Source organism: Chinchilla lanigera, unplaced genomic scaffold, assembly GCF_000276665.1.
Source record: "Chinchilla lanigera isolate Chin_1 unplaced genomic scaffold, ChiLan1.0 scaffold00098, whole genome shotgun sequence".
Lineage (NCBI taxonomy): Eukaryota > Metazoa > Chordata > Mammalia > Rodentia > Chinchillidae > Chinchilla > Chinchilla lanigera.
In genome coordinates this window covers 6,755,425-6,771,078 of record NW_004955499.1, presented here as the reverse complement: position 1 = coordinate 6,771,078, position 15,654 = coordinate 6,755,425, and positions in this window count along the sequence as shown.

Sequence of the window (15,654 nt, the reverse complement as noted above, 5' to 3'; positions counted from 1 at the left end):
AGGTTATAGATTCCCTCCTACCTGGCCACACATGGTCTGTGTGGTAGAAGCATGAGGACAGTTTTATAGCTCAAATTTGCAAGTAGCACACACCATGGTGCACAAGATGTATTAGTTATATGAGTCAGCTATTACCTCTATAAGTAAAAGACTTTTTATAAATGACTGCAGCACTTACAGAAAACCTTCATCTATTTAAACTTGTTTAACTTCACTTTCTCACCATTTAAGCTCAATAAAATTGAGTGCTGTTTCAACGTGCTGTTTCCAATTGAACTGGCTATTGCTGAAGACCAGCTGTGATTTCCAGCTGAAGCCGGGAGATTGGGTAAAAAGCCCAAAGTGAGAAAATCCTGCCTTTCAACAATTTCTCAGCCTTCTGAGAGTCATTTTCATTTTCATTGAAAATCTTTCAAGGGGATTGTACCAGACCAAAAATGATGTTATTTATATTATGAAGCTCATAATGTGCAACAATAGGCTCCCCTTCCCCCAGTTTCGAGAAATCTGAAGCTGAGATGATTGCATTTCTGTGGATAACTTCCCTTTGGTCCGGCAACACCATTGCATATCCAGTGAGGCAAGGGTAGTTGGTAAAAATGCTCCACAATTGCTTTTGGGAAATTGTGTGTTATGCATATGAAATATAGTGAATAAATCCTGGCACCATTCTTACTGTATATGAATATGTGATATGTGTCTCAGATCACATACTGACTGCACCCCCATTGAATGTAAAACTCTCAGTTCTAGATGTGTTTTTCCCTGCCAGTGGTTGGAAATATGCTTTCTTCTCAACCCCTGACTTCTGAAGTCGATGGTTTCCTCTTATTTTCTCTCCAGGCAGGAGCATCCTTGATTATATATGTGTACCTATATTTACATATGTAAATATGTGCTTTGAATGTATATTACATCAAATCAGAAAACATCTGGAGAATGATTCGGATTTGAGTAGAATTTCCATGACGTCCTTGCTATTGGGTTCGTCAGTTGAGGAATGTATGGATCCCATTTAAAGTTAAATCAAGGTGTTTCATGGAACCTCAGCTCAGTGTTAAATTATTTTTATTGAAGAAAGAAATAGAGAGAGGATCTATAGCATCCTTCTCCAGGCTTTGGGACCCAGCACTGGGTGTTTGTACAAAGCTCCGTGAATTGCAGCTGAACAGTGGGTGTGCAAACTTGGTCTCGCGGTTCCAGTGAGTTTCCCTTCTGAAAAAGCCAGTTTGGTGACCTTGCTCCTCTGCTTCAGATAAATTTGTGATCTTTTGACATTTCCTTCAAACAGTTTGTCGTATCTTCCCAGTTCCCTCATTAAGAAGTAGTCTTTTATGTATGTATGGCAGTCATAATTGTACTTTATTCTGAAACTTATTTACAGCATATGTACTCAAATGTGTATCAGTGTATAACAAGGTATTTTATTTATGTCATCTGCCATATGCTCCTATCTTAAAAAACTGTAAAATCAAAGTAAACATCCCAATGAAACATAAACCCCATTGTAGTATTTTTTTTTTTTTTTTTGGTACTGGGAATTGAACTGAGGACCTTGTGCTCGCCAGGCAAGCACTTGAGCCACTAAGCTATATCCTCGGCCCAATAAACCCCATTGTAAAGCCCATAAAATCAAATAAAATTGACAATGCTGAGTTCAAGAGATAAGCTACTGTCTTTGACAAACCATGTCACTACCATGGGGCTGAGAAGTGGGATGACAGCTTTTTCAGAATTAAGGTTTTACGTACCAGTGGTTTGGATTTGATTTTGGGTCTCATAGTTTGATCCATGGCCTTTGTCCTAATTAAGAAGCATAACATTTTTTTGTCACAAGGGCCCAATATCATGAGTGTGGCAAACTCTTGTTTATTCTTTAGAATATTTCTATTGATGAATCATTAATTTTAATTGTATGAGTTTTATTATATTAAATAATGAGGGCTTAACAGGGAAAAATCACAATAAATAATCACTTTTTAAATATTCATTGTTAGTAAAAAGTATTTATAAAAATGTTCAACATCGACTAGTTTTTCGTGTACAAATTCTAAAAAAGAGCGACAGAAATAAATTCCTATATGAACGGCAATGAAAATACCAATAGCACTATATAAAAATAAAATACTACTGATGAATTTATAGCTAAATGTGCTGTTAGGATCTGGGTCTGGTTGCAAAGGGGTGAGTCCCTGGGGACACAACCTGAAAGGGTGAATCTCTTTCCCCAGCTCCGCCCTTCACTCTCTGCTTCCTGGTTGTTATAACACAAACTGCCTTTTCCCACCAGGCTCTTCTACTGTGACCTTCCTGACTCATTCCTGGCCAACTAAGGAGTGAATCTTCTAAGAACCATGAGCCCAAATACACTTCCTGAAGTTGTGGGTAATAGGTATTTTGTCCCGGTGATGAGAAGGTTACTAAAACATCTAAGAATAATTTTTTCCATGTTTTTTTTAAAAAAAAAATGACTATACTTTCTGCCACTAAAGGCTTACAGGGCCAAGGATGAGACCTATGCCAGCCTTCTGCTGGGGCTGATCACCAAGAGGCAGCTGTAGAGTGGACCAGGAAGAGCATTTGAGATGGTGCCCAAGAGCTAAAATTTCATCTCTGAAGCAGAGGGAAGCCACGAAGAAGTTTCAGGCAGAACGTGGTTAATGTGATCCCAAAGAGAGAAGGCTTGTGCTGCTCTGAGCAGAGCAGATAACAGTGGAGAAACATGATTGCAATATTTCCAGCAGTGTTGGAGAGATGCTCTGGTCCAGCTCTCTGTGGACAGAATTCAGAAGAAAGTGGGAGAACTTTAGTACCTTCAGGACGAGGGGCTGACAGGGAGGACTCCAGGAATCAGTCCATGGGGTGGATGGAGTACGGTTCCGACATACAGTGTGCTGGTGGAGGGCCAAATGAGGAACAGTGTGGAAAATTTATTTAGGTATGTTGGGTTTGGAGGGTCTGTGGCATGTTTATGCCCAGCCTTCCAATAACTGGGCTCTGTGGCATCTTGGGCACAGCAGAGTGGCACACATGACAAAGACTCTTAATGTCAGGGAAGGCAGCTAAGGACACTGCAAACCAAGGGTCTCGTAACACCAATGGTTTTCATAAAAGATAAAACTGAATCTCACAAAGACTGACACATCATACACACAAGAGGATGCACACACGTCTAGCCAAAGCTGGGCAGCTGTCCCAAACCTACTATACTGTCTCCCAACTCCATGTATTAGAAGTTGTGGTAATCCCAAGAAGCCTAACCCAAACCCCCAAGTGTCTTCTCCCATGACACACCCGCCATGTTGCACCTCAACAAAGCATCCTGTCCAGGTTTTTACACCAAGGAAGAAATGCCAGAGGGAAATCTGATTTCAAGACGAGCAGAAATCAATAAAGAAAATAAAGCAAGCTGTTTCTGCAGCATTTTCCTGTGTGACATTTCCTGTTGGACATAAATGTCCTGAATCCATTATGATGACAAAAATAGGTACAAGCATTGAAGAAGCTAGGGCCTAAATCTATCCTACATAGAATCACTTGATCCTCGCATCTTCCTGTCAAATAACAGCATTTCTACTCAACACCAGGATGTCAAATCCATTAAAAGAATTGACCACCCTTTTCTAGGATGGCGTGTTCCATGAAAATGGAGCTGTACCTTGACTTAAAAGGTCATTTTCTATTCTACAATACACAGAGTAAAACCGTTATGTGTAATGGATGAAATTAATTGAATTATTACCTGTAAAGTTACACAAAATGGCTTTCACAGTTAGCTATAATTATTGTCAGTTGGATTAATTGCATTGACTCCAAGTTCATGTTCTACAAGAATGCATAAAATATTGGTTCTTGGGATATTCAGCAAATGCAGGAGAATCAAAACTATCCACTTGGCAGATTGCTCCCCACTCTAGCTTTAAACAGTCACTCAAAAATTTATGTAACACCACTGGATTTTATGCCCTGCACAGGGTGAAGTGTACAAGACCATATCCCTACGTAGCTTATGCATGTATTTGCACATTTTGAAGTTCTCTGTCTTGCTACTCTCCAGTCTTAGTTGTGATCAGGGATTGTTACGCTAAGTGAGTTCCCATCAACTTGTAGACTCTTTGTCTTAGTTATATTTCCTGTTACTGAGACACAGTACTCACTGTGGGAAAGAGAGGTCCAGAGGTCTGGCTGACGGCCGTGGCGGAGGAGCGAGTCTGAGCACACTTGGACTCATCAGGTCCTCGGCACACGGAGTGAGTCGCCCTGCCTAGGCTGTCCCGCTCTGACCTCTTACTTCTGCACAGCCCCCCGCCCCCCGCCCAGCCAAAAGTACCACCTCCAAACCACGCCCCTAGCCCACCTCCATTGCCACGCCTCTAGCCTGCTCAATAAAATGCCTGGTACTTCTGCAATAAAGTGGATCTGCGCCATCAACCTGGTCTCCAGTGTCCTCTTTGTTCACCGTTGCCGCTTACCACGGGCCCAGGTCCCTCGACCCGAGAGGTTCTACCTCAGCTCACAACTTAAAGGAAGAGAGGTTTGTTTTGGCTCATGTTTCAGTCCATGGGTGGCTGGCTCCAGAGAAGATACAGGATGGCAGAGGGGAATGATGGAGGAAAAGGTGTTCACTTCATGGCAGACAGGAAGTAGAGAGGTAAGACAGATACACCCTTCTGTGTCACACCTACAGTGATCTGCTTCACTCCTACCAGAACCCACCTCCTCACAGCAAATCTGCTGTCACAATCCTGTAATCCACTCGCCTGCCAAATACATGAGGTTTTGGGGGAGATTTTATATCTAAACCATAACTCTCCTATTAGACCCCAGGGGAATCCCAGACTCTGCCTGACTATATAAAGGTGAGAAAAGACAAAGAATAAATTTAGTTTAGATGCTGACGTGTAATTCTGAAGTTTCAGGACACTGAGCAAGAGGAGGAGAAAACAAAAATTTGCCTTAACCTGTAAATCTTTTTTTTTTTCTAGGTTGTAGTATTTTAATATGAATTTTGATATGTGTTACCCAATTGCTTTTTTTAATTTTTTATTTTAAAGAGAATAGTAAAAAAAGAATAGCAAAACATGGATGTCTGCAAAAACTTTGCATTCTTAGTAGGTTGCTGTTATGCTTTGGATATTACTTAATTGGTTGTTTTGTTTTGTTTTGTTTTTTTGGTAGTACTGGGGGTCAAATCCAGGAGCATTCCACCACTAAAGCATATTCTTAATCTTTTCATTTTTTATTTCGAGACAGGGTCTTACTAAGGTGTCCAGGCTAGTCTGGAACTTCTGAGTCTCTCATCTTAGCTTCCCAGTTAGGTGGTTGTCTTGGTTACTTTTCTCTCATTGCTGAGACAGAATACCTGACGCCCAAAATTAAGGAAGGAAAGGTTTATTTAGCTCACAGTCTGTGGGGGTTTCAGTCCATATTTGGCTGGCTCCAAGGCAGAGTGGCACATGGCAGAGGGCCACAGTGCATGGTGACGGAAGACAGCAAAAGCAACAAGAGCAAAAGGGTGGAGTGGTGGCAAGCAGCCTTTTTCCCTGCTTTAGATTGTATGCAAATTACCTGCCCCTGGGCAGGTATAGCACTCACACCCATGAATCAATCATAAACTCTAGAAGCTTATACCTTGACTGCATTAGGCTTTAGGGAGACACCCAGATACAAACCATAGCAGTGGTGATTGAATGTCCTTCAAGACTCCGTTATGTTAAAGACTTGGTCCTGAGAGTGGTGCTATGGGGAGGTACTGTGTGCCTGTGAGATGTGGGGCCTAGGGGAAGAAGTTAGGTTACTGGAGGGTGAGCTATCAGAGGGGATTATGGGAGCCTACTCATTCTCGGTTTTTGGGTTTTTTTTGTCTTTCCTTCCAGTACCAGGAATCAAACTCACGACCTTGTGCTTGCCATGTAGGCGCTTTGCTGCTGAGCTAAATCCCCAGCCCCAAGGGAGCCTACTCATTCTCTCTCCTCTGTCTCTCTCGGTGTCTGCCTATCTGACTCTCTCTCTTCCTCTTTCTCTTTGTATCATTCTGTCTGTCTGTCTGTCTGTCTGTCTCTGTCTCTCTCTGCCTGTCTGCTTCCTTCCTGAGGATGGGGCTGTTTGCTCTGATACTTGCTCCTCCCATGTTGTGTTGCCATGTACTCCCCTCACCAGAACTGAGCCTATGCAGGCACCCTGGCTGTGAGCTTCCAAAATTGTGTGCTAAATAAACCTTTTCTCTTTAAAAAGTCATACTTTAGCTATTTCGCTATAGTACCATGAAGCAGACTGATAGAGTTGATCTTGCTAAAATTTGTAAAACTAAATTTCCTCATTTATTTATTTATTTATTTATTTATTATTTGTTGGTTTGTTTTTTGTTTTTTCCAGTACCGGGAATTGAACTCACGACCTTCTGCTTGCCAGGTAGGCGCTGTGCCACTGAGCTAAATCCCCAGCCCCTCCTCATTTATTTATTGTGCATTAAGGTTTGGGAGCACTACTGCCTGCTCAATTCTATTCTGGGTGGAGGGATATAGCAATAAGACAGACAACACCCTTCGCTGGAAATGTGTTTGTGGGGAGGGGAGCATCCATTGGGCGACTGGGAGTAGAGGAGAAACAGAGGGCCTCTCTACTCTCAGCCATATTCATGGCCACCACTAATTGCTTCCCTGGCTATCATCAGGGTCATAGTGGGCAGTGAGCTGCCGCTTCATCCCATCCAAGTCTTTCTAGATCTCCTTCCATAATACTGGGTTCCCATTGCAAATATTAAACTGTGTATCCTGAACTTTGCCATTTCTTTATGTTTCTACCCTACCAATTGCAGGTTTCACTGCTGCTGTTAACTTGAATGTATCTCTATGGCCCTCTTTTTTCTAACAGTATGATCCTCCCTTCCTTCCTTTTGAAATTCCTCCAAAGCTCCATGTGGAAAAAGTTGTAATGCATAATGCTAATAGCATTCTGTGGCAGGACCTGTCCTACTGGCCACAGGCAATGTTCCTGGATGAATACACAACCTCAACCAAGTCTATCAAATGCCTCTGCTTTGTACCCAAGAGAATAAGACAAATGCCTTGTGTCTTCGTGTTCATCCTGGTGGAAATATTTGAGACTATTTCTCCCAGCCAGTGGGGAGATAGCATGAGGTGTGAGAGATGAAGACAGCACAACTTAGACTGTTTTCTGGAAAGTAGTAAATGATTAAATAGCATGTGCTCACTGAGTAGAGAAGGCCTAATTCCGAGCACATCTTTGTGCTCATGTTCTGGGAAGGTAGTCACCCTGGATCAACCTGCTACAGAGGATGAGTGCCACATCGTTCCATTGCTTGAGTCTGATACCAAATCATATTCATTTTGAGTCAAAGTGTTTATTAATGAAGCCATAATGCACCCCATAAACAAGGGTTGGTGGAGCTATGTTCACTGGTTGTGTACCACTAAAGAGATGGACACATTAGAATAAGCATAGTTGACTTTGCCCTACAGTTGAGAGCACATGGTCATGAAGATCTTCCTATGAATCGTGCTTTGTTTAATTTTCATTTTAAAATACTTATGAACAAATGGGTCAAATGAAAGAAAATGTTACCAATCAGCCAAGGGTTCTTCTGCTCACTTCTGATAGAAATCATGAAATTAGCAAGTACTGGATGGAGTCTGAGGAAGCCCCCCAAAGAGGAGATGGAAACCATAACTTGCTTCCCGGTTTCTGCCATGGGGTATATTGCTGACATTTATCGCAGAAAACGGATTTCAGGATGCGCCAGTGGGAGGTATGAGGCAGAGTTAGAAAGTAAGAGAAAATGGGGAAAGGGCTTTCACTTGAGGAGATACAGCAGGCACAGCTCTGGTGAACAATGTGGCCTATTAGCAAAATAACAGAACTTGGTTTTATGGCTTTGTTGGAGTGAGGTAGTAGCTGGTAACTTTCCATGGGCCATGAGTATGGTCTTATGCTTTAGAGACTCCCCTCCTCAGGTAAAATAGAAATGACTGAGCACTCTCCCTCTTGGAGATATTCTAGCACCCCATGCCTGTTCTGTTACAGCCCACCTGGTCATGCCTTAAGAGTGCAGGAATAAGAAGAAGGCCCACTCCATACATTGTTAGTGGGGAGGGGGGTGTCACCATCATTAATTGGTAAGAGGTCACAGATTAAACCCTGAAAATCCAGCTCTCCTGTCCCTGGAGGGTATCTGTTGTATCACAGAACTATTTCATGATGGATGTTTCAACAGCCCAACATCATTTTTCTCACGTGGCTAAGTATACACTCCCATTACGGCAGGTTGTACCAACAGTTTTTGTTGTTATTGTGTAAGTGTATGAACTTCGCCGTTTAACCTTTTTAAAGTGTACAGTTCAATGACATTCACCTTTTGTAAACCATCATATTTGCGTAACAATTCCATCACCCAATCAGAAAATTCTATACCTATTAAGCATTAAATTTCTTTTTCTCCATTCTTTCTAGCCCCTGATAATCATTATTCTACTTCCCATCTCCCTCAGTTATAACTGTCATTACTGACATGGTTTGTCAGAGAGAACTCTTTCTTAGAAGACGAGGTTCTCTCCAATGCTCTTAGTTCAAGATACTAAATGTAAGCTAAGGTCTTATTCTCCTCTCTGCCACTGTGGACATTTTTGCCCAGTAACTAAATCACTATATCATAGAACATTAGCATTTCCAGGAGAGAAAGCAAAACAACATCTTTTCTCATCTTCAAGTGTTGTATAGATTTTCCCTGTATAGAATCACCACTTTGTCATTTAATATATGTGTGTACATGTGTGTGTCTGTGTGTATGTGTGTGTGTGTGTTTGTGGGTTACATACACATGGTAGAATGAATTATTTTTGACTTAGAGATCTTCTATGAGTTTCTTTGGTATACAAAACTGCATTAGTAGCAAAATCATTTCTTTGCCAAGTTCCATAATTAAAGATAATTATGGGCACTAAGACACCCACCAAGTCATCGGAACGGGGCTATAAATAAGCAGTGTTCTCCATCCCAGAGGAAGCACGCAGTGAGAAGACCTCATTATCCTCTGCTGGCACAGCAAGACGGGCAGGCCTCACCCTGTTATCTTCAGCTTCTCCCATTTTCACAAACTGACATTGCACAGACAGGCAGAGATGAGAATTTGTTTTAACCTCACTTCTAGGAAGCCCATAATCCATTTCCAGGATGTGAAGATGCAGCAGTGCATCTGTTTCTACCTATATTAGAGTCCTGCTTTTAGATTCAGAGCTAAAGGAAATAATCTCTGGATAAAGGAGATTAAAACAAATCTCTCCCTCTGCAGTCCAGATTTCATCTTTAGACAGAACATCTTGCATATGAATGACACATTTTTTATTTCTTGTTTTCCTGCAGTATCCCATGACATCATCAGATTTGACAATGATAAGATTGGGTTCTGCTGGCTTGCCCTGGGGGATGAGGAGAAGAACCTGTAGAAAAGGTCTCGGGTTTGCTTGGCCCTCCTTAGCGGGAATTGTTCTCTCCTGGTTATCACTGTCTTTCTCATCTTTTGTAGCAACATGCTTTTATCACAGTTGTTCTTTTGTGTAAATAGGCAAACTGTCAGCATTCTCTACTCTATTTCTTTGGCTAGGAAAACGTCTCTCTGCTATTCCAGCCCTTCTTCTTCCCATTGGAATGTTTGGCTAATTTGTAACTGTGTTACTATGATTGAATGTGAGTAGTTCTACCATAAAATCTGAATAATAACTTTAAATTATAGTGTCATCTTTCTCTGCTCGCCACCTTCATCCTTCTTTGTAGGAGGGCCTCAAGCTTAATTTGCTGTCTCTAGCATCTCATCAAAGCCCATGTATGGGAATGGGATTCTGGCCTTTAGAGAGAATTCATTTGCCCTCTTTCCAGACAAAAGCTTCTCCTTTTAAGGCTAAAAGGCATACTCACTATTTCTCAGCCTGCCTGAGAGTATATGCAACTCTACCATTTGTGTAAATAAGTAGCATGTAAGTATACGATACTTTAGCAGTTAGGACAGTGTGTGAGTATTTTACAGGACCTGCAAATGATTATGTTACTTGGTCTGTTCTCCATTTGGGTTCAGAATAAGAGTTGGTTTCTAAATATGCAAGGTGCCTTAACATGTTCAGGAAGGCAGCTGTACCCAAGGGAGGTGCTTCCGGGAGAAGAGAGAATGCATTTCTTGATGTTTGATGTTGCCATAGTGTTCTCTGCTAGAAAAAAGCGCTGTTTAGAGGACCAGTTCATAGGTGAGGATGTCTCCTGTTAGCACTAACAGATAGAATTGACCTGGTGTGGGAAGAATAGCATCCTCTATAATGAAAATCCTATTGATCAGTCCAATAAGAAAGGCCAATAAAGGGACCATTTGAGTTGCTGTCAAATAGAATTTGGAAAGCAATGAAAATATTACACTTTCTTAGAGGAGAGAGCTTCCCAGATGCACCTTTCCCCCACAGTGGGGATTAAACACAGGAAGTGGTGAGCCACATCTTTAGCTCCTTCTAAAGTTTTGTCTTGAGGCAGTGCCTCACTAAGCTGTCCAGGCTGGCCTGGAACTAGGATCCTCCACGTAGCTGGGATTATAGGCAGATACCACCGCACATGGCCTGGGGTTTTCTCAGAGCACATCGGAACCCTAGGCTCAGTGACCGCATACAAGCAGCATGAATGAGACGGTAGGGGACAGAGAGAGGTCCTCTTATTCACCTTAGTGCTTACCTGGGCTCTTCAGTTGGATCTAGGAATTCCATTAACATAAAGGATCCTTAAAAAGGGAAAAATGTAAAGGTTTTATTCAATCTGTAGATATGTAGAGATCATAAGATAATAAGTGATGTAGAGATCATAAGATAATGAATGCTGATGACAGCATGGTGCTGTTATGCTTTGTGGGGAGAGCGCTGGGTATGGAACAGATGTTTAGCAAGTGCTCTGCTACTGAGCTGCCCTCCCAGCCCAAAGCCTGCTGTGCTCTTCCGGCAAAGAACAGTAAATTTGTGGAGGGTCAACAGAACAAATGGATATCTGCACTATAGTAGTCACTTCTTGGGAGGTTAACAAGAGACAGACGGGGATATAGAAGTTATTGAATGGTAGGGGAGTACCTCAAATAATTTGATTATTTGATTTCACTGCAGCCCCAATTATATAGTGTCTGGTGATTGGGGCTATTTGCTAGCCATGTTATGGTTTGTGTCTGGATGTTCCCCCAAAGCCTCATGCAGTCATGGGGTGGGCTTCTAGAGTTTATGATTGATCCATGGTCCAGTGCTGGGTGTGAGTGCTACACCCACCCTGGGATGGGGAGCCTGCATACAGTATATGTGAGGGAAAGAGGCCTGTGGCCACTCCTTGATTTTGCTCTTGCTACTTAGCTGTCTTCTGCTGCCGTGAACTGTTACCCTCTGCCATGTGCCACTCTGCCTTGGAGCCAGCCAAGTATGGGCTGAAACCTCCACAAACTGTGAGCTAAGTAAACCTTTCCTTCCTTAATTTTGGGCATCAGGTATTTTGTCTCAGCAACGAGAGAAAAGCAACCAAGACACCACAGTAGGTGAAGGAACCAAGTTGTGTGTGTGTGTGTGTGTGTGTGTGTGTGTGACTTATTATTGAACTCGGATCTTCCCACTGAGCTACCTCCCAGGGAGGATTATCACCAGAATACTATAAAAGGGAAATGAAGAAGGAAGGAGTTCTCCTGTCTTCTTCAGAGGAGCTTTAGTCCTTTCTGTCACCTCAGCCATCCTCTCCTGGCTTTCAGTGCACACTTTCCAGCCTTCTGTCACAGACCCTTTGTCCTCCTTATACACACTCCTACAAGACACTACATGGAGCTCCAGGTCTTTGGATCTTTCAGATCCCCAGTGCGCACACAGACTTTTGCACTCTTCCACAGTCGACTCTGTGGGTGGCCATTACAAGCCAATCTTGTAAATTCTTAATATTTGCCTACTTTGTGTTATACCTGTTTTGCTAGTAAGCACTAACCGGTATAGATGAGAAGCAAGATTCCAATATTCCTAAAGAGTGTAGGAATAGAATACACCCTTCACTAAGAAAGCTGAATGGTGAGCAGTGTAGTTTGTGCTGCACACAGCCAAGGGGAGAGAGCAAATAAAAGACTTTGAAGCACTCAGTAACATGAAACCCATGCTGATAGGACACATAAGAACAACTAAGAAAATGAAAAATAGAGCACTTGGTAAAAATCTAGAAAATGATTGATTTATAGTAAGATCATGTAAATACCTGTCATCCTGGGGCACAAGGTGATTGACATGGCCTAAGAATGCATGTGAGATTTCTGCAGAGAGGACATACACACACATGTATGTGCTCACACACACACCTGTGTGATACGTAAAATTTGCATATCTGTATCCTAAAGTGCATATGTTACTTCGTTTGGAATTTTAAATAACATTAAGTGAGAGCATGCCCTCCTTTCATTTGGTTCACATATTTCTTTATTTTTTTTTTTTTCACCTTCATATGCTTGGGGAAATTAGTATAAACCCCAATGATTTAATTAGTACTACAAATGAATTATTCTTTTGTTCTTTGGTGGTATTAAGCACCTGTTTCATTCTTAAAATCTTCATTATTTACCTGTATCCAAGTGCCAGATTATTTTCCATGTTGTGAAATATTTGACCACATAGTTTTGAAAATTTAGAAATTGCTACTTAAACTTGAATAATCTATATCATTTAGCTATGGAAGAGCATCACTATTATTAGTTGCATTATACTCATGGAAAACGTTCTGTATATTTTCAAAAAGTTAACCTAATTTAATGACACTGGTTTAGCCTTGAGCAGATAAAATGACTGTGTTAAGTACAGCACAATGTGTGTTCAAAAAAAACTTCCTCACTGATATGGATAAGAGATTTGGGATACTTTATAGGCCATCTTTCTGGAAGAATTTTAAATTTCAGAAAATTTGAAGATGTCACACAAATTGAGAAAATGAGAAAACTCTTGTAACAGGCAGCTTCATATCATGGTGATCAAGTACCTGAGAATAATAATTTAGAAGAAAAAAAAACTTATTTTGACTCATGACTTTAGAGGGTTTGGTCTATGATCAGCTGGCTCTAAGGCAGAAACATCATGACAGAAGGGTGTGGCATAGGAAGTCTCCTCGCTTTGTGGCAAGCCGGAAGCAGAGAACAGGAGAAGAGAAGAGGACCAGAGAGGAAGAGGTGAGAGACCAAATATAGTAATAAGGGTAATATCCCCCTGACCCACATAAGTGGGCTTTACTAATCTCCAAAGCATCTCTCACGCCAATCAAACTGAGAATCAAAATTAACCGTCACAAGGCCATAGTCAAATAGACAGGTTTTAAAGTATCTATAAGGTATACATTTAACTTTTTAGAAAAACACACAAAGCTACTACTAATGAACATAGGAAGCATATTTTACTTTGCTCATGAGCAAAATTATCTGTGAAACGTATTTCTTCACAGGGGGAGGAAAGTGGTCTCTAGGGGCTTTTGGGCCTCTTCAAGTTACATGCAAATTTTTGTGGGCAAATTCTAGAGAAATTTCCACACCTGGGTGGACATGAAAGACTTCATTCAATGTGTTGTCTTTCTGGGTTCCCACTGCCATGATCCCTTCAACTTCCCTATCACCTTGTCCTGTCCCAGGAACCTACTTGTTATGGTTTGTGTCTGCGTGTCCCCCCAAAGCCTCATGTGGCCATGGGGCAGGCTTTTAAAGTTTCATTGATTATGGGTGTGAGAGCTGCGCCCGCCCTGGGGTGGATAGCTTGCATATGTGAGGGAGAGCAAGAGGTGCTTGCGGCCATTTCCTGGCTTTTGTGCTTGTTGCTTTGCTGTGTTCTGCTGCCATGAGCTGTAGCCCTGTTCCATGTGCCACTCTGCCTTATAATCTGCCAAGTACGGACTGAAGCTTCCATAGACTGTAAGCGAAATAAACCTTTCCTTCCTTAATTTTGGGCATCAGGTATTTTGTCCCCGCAACGAGAGAAAAGTAACTAAGACAATACTAAAATTCAATTACTAAATATTACATTCATGGATAGGATGTTGAAATGGGGAAATTATCAAACTAGTGTCCAAGTTTATAACTGAAAGAAGAAAATGATCTCATAAAATGAAGAAGATATTTAGCATCAACAAGGTCATCAGGGACTGGTGAATTTGCAGGTGGCCAGATAAAAATGAAAACAACAGAATATTTCTAATAGTGTATGTATTTATGTGTACACCTGGGTGAATTTCACTACCTTCAACTTGCACGGTTCTAAGGCAATCACCATTCAGATAATTCAATACTATATTCCAACTACATGGATCCCTACCTCATTCTAACCTGCTGTCGCTAGCCATCTCTTCATAGGTAACCGCAACAATGAGCTCTGACGCTATAAGTGACTTCTGTCCTTTTTAAAGCTTTACATACATGGATTCATACAGTATGTCCTTTGTGCTCTCTACTTTCATTTGGGGATAATTATGTGACATTCTTCTATGCAATTACATGTAGCAGTGCTTGCTTGATTTTTATTGCTGCCTAGCAGTCTATTGTTTTAATTGTACCACCAGGAATTGATTATTTTGCTACTATTAGACATGTGGATTCTTTCTTTTTTTTCTCTTTTACAAATAGTGCTGCCCTGAATACATTTTTACTTAAAAATTTATTTTACCTATGGGGATGAAATTCACATAACATAAAATTATCCATTATAAAATACATAGTTCAGGGGCATTTAGTAGACTCAAAACAGTGTTTAACCACTGTCTAGTTCCAAAACATTTGTCATTCCCCAGAATGCCTTGAATTTCATTGTGCATGTTTCTGGTAAATATATGCATATGAATATGTACTTAGAAGTGTAACTGCTGGGTCTTAGCTCTGTATATATTTAAAAACAACTACCATAAATCTGTCATGTACCTCAGATATTTTATAGGGAGAAGTTTTGCATTTTAAAATAATATTTATGCATTGTAGACAATTTGGCAAAGCTCATAAAATCCCAAAGTATAAAATCCTAAAGAATAAAAGTCACCAATAATGTTCACATCCACCCTGGACTTCAGGGTGTTTTAGCCATTTTTTATGTGTATATTTCACTTACTGCTTTTAAAGTACTTTACTTTTACTTAATAGTTGTGGTTTTGATCTAGAATGTCCCACAAAGGCCATGTGCTGGGGGCTTTTGGGAGGTGGCTGGATCATTACCTTGTGGCATTATTGGGAATATATAGATACTTAGGAGATGGAGCTCTAGTGGAGGCGATGGCTGTGATGTATGCCCTCTGGGATATATCTTGGCGCTGGTCCCTTCCTCTGCCTCTTTCCTTTTCTTTCTGCTTCCTAGCTGCCATGAGGTGAGCAATTTTTCTCCACCATGCCCTTCTGTGATGATTTTTCTACTTCACCACAGAACTGCAAACAAGAGCAAGCCAAGCACAGACTGAAGTCTCTGGAATCATGAGTCAAACTAAACATTTTCCCCTTTACATTATTTATCTCAGGTGTGTCATCACAGTGATGGAAATCTGACAAAGACAATAGTCCATTATATACACCTACCATGGTTTATTTCCCTCTATTTGAGCTTTTAGGTTATTTTAAATTTTCATTGTTTTAAATATCAGTGATGT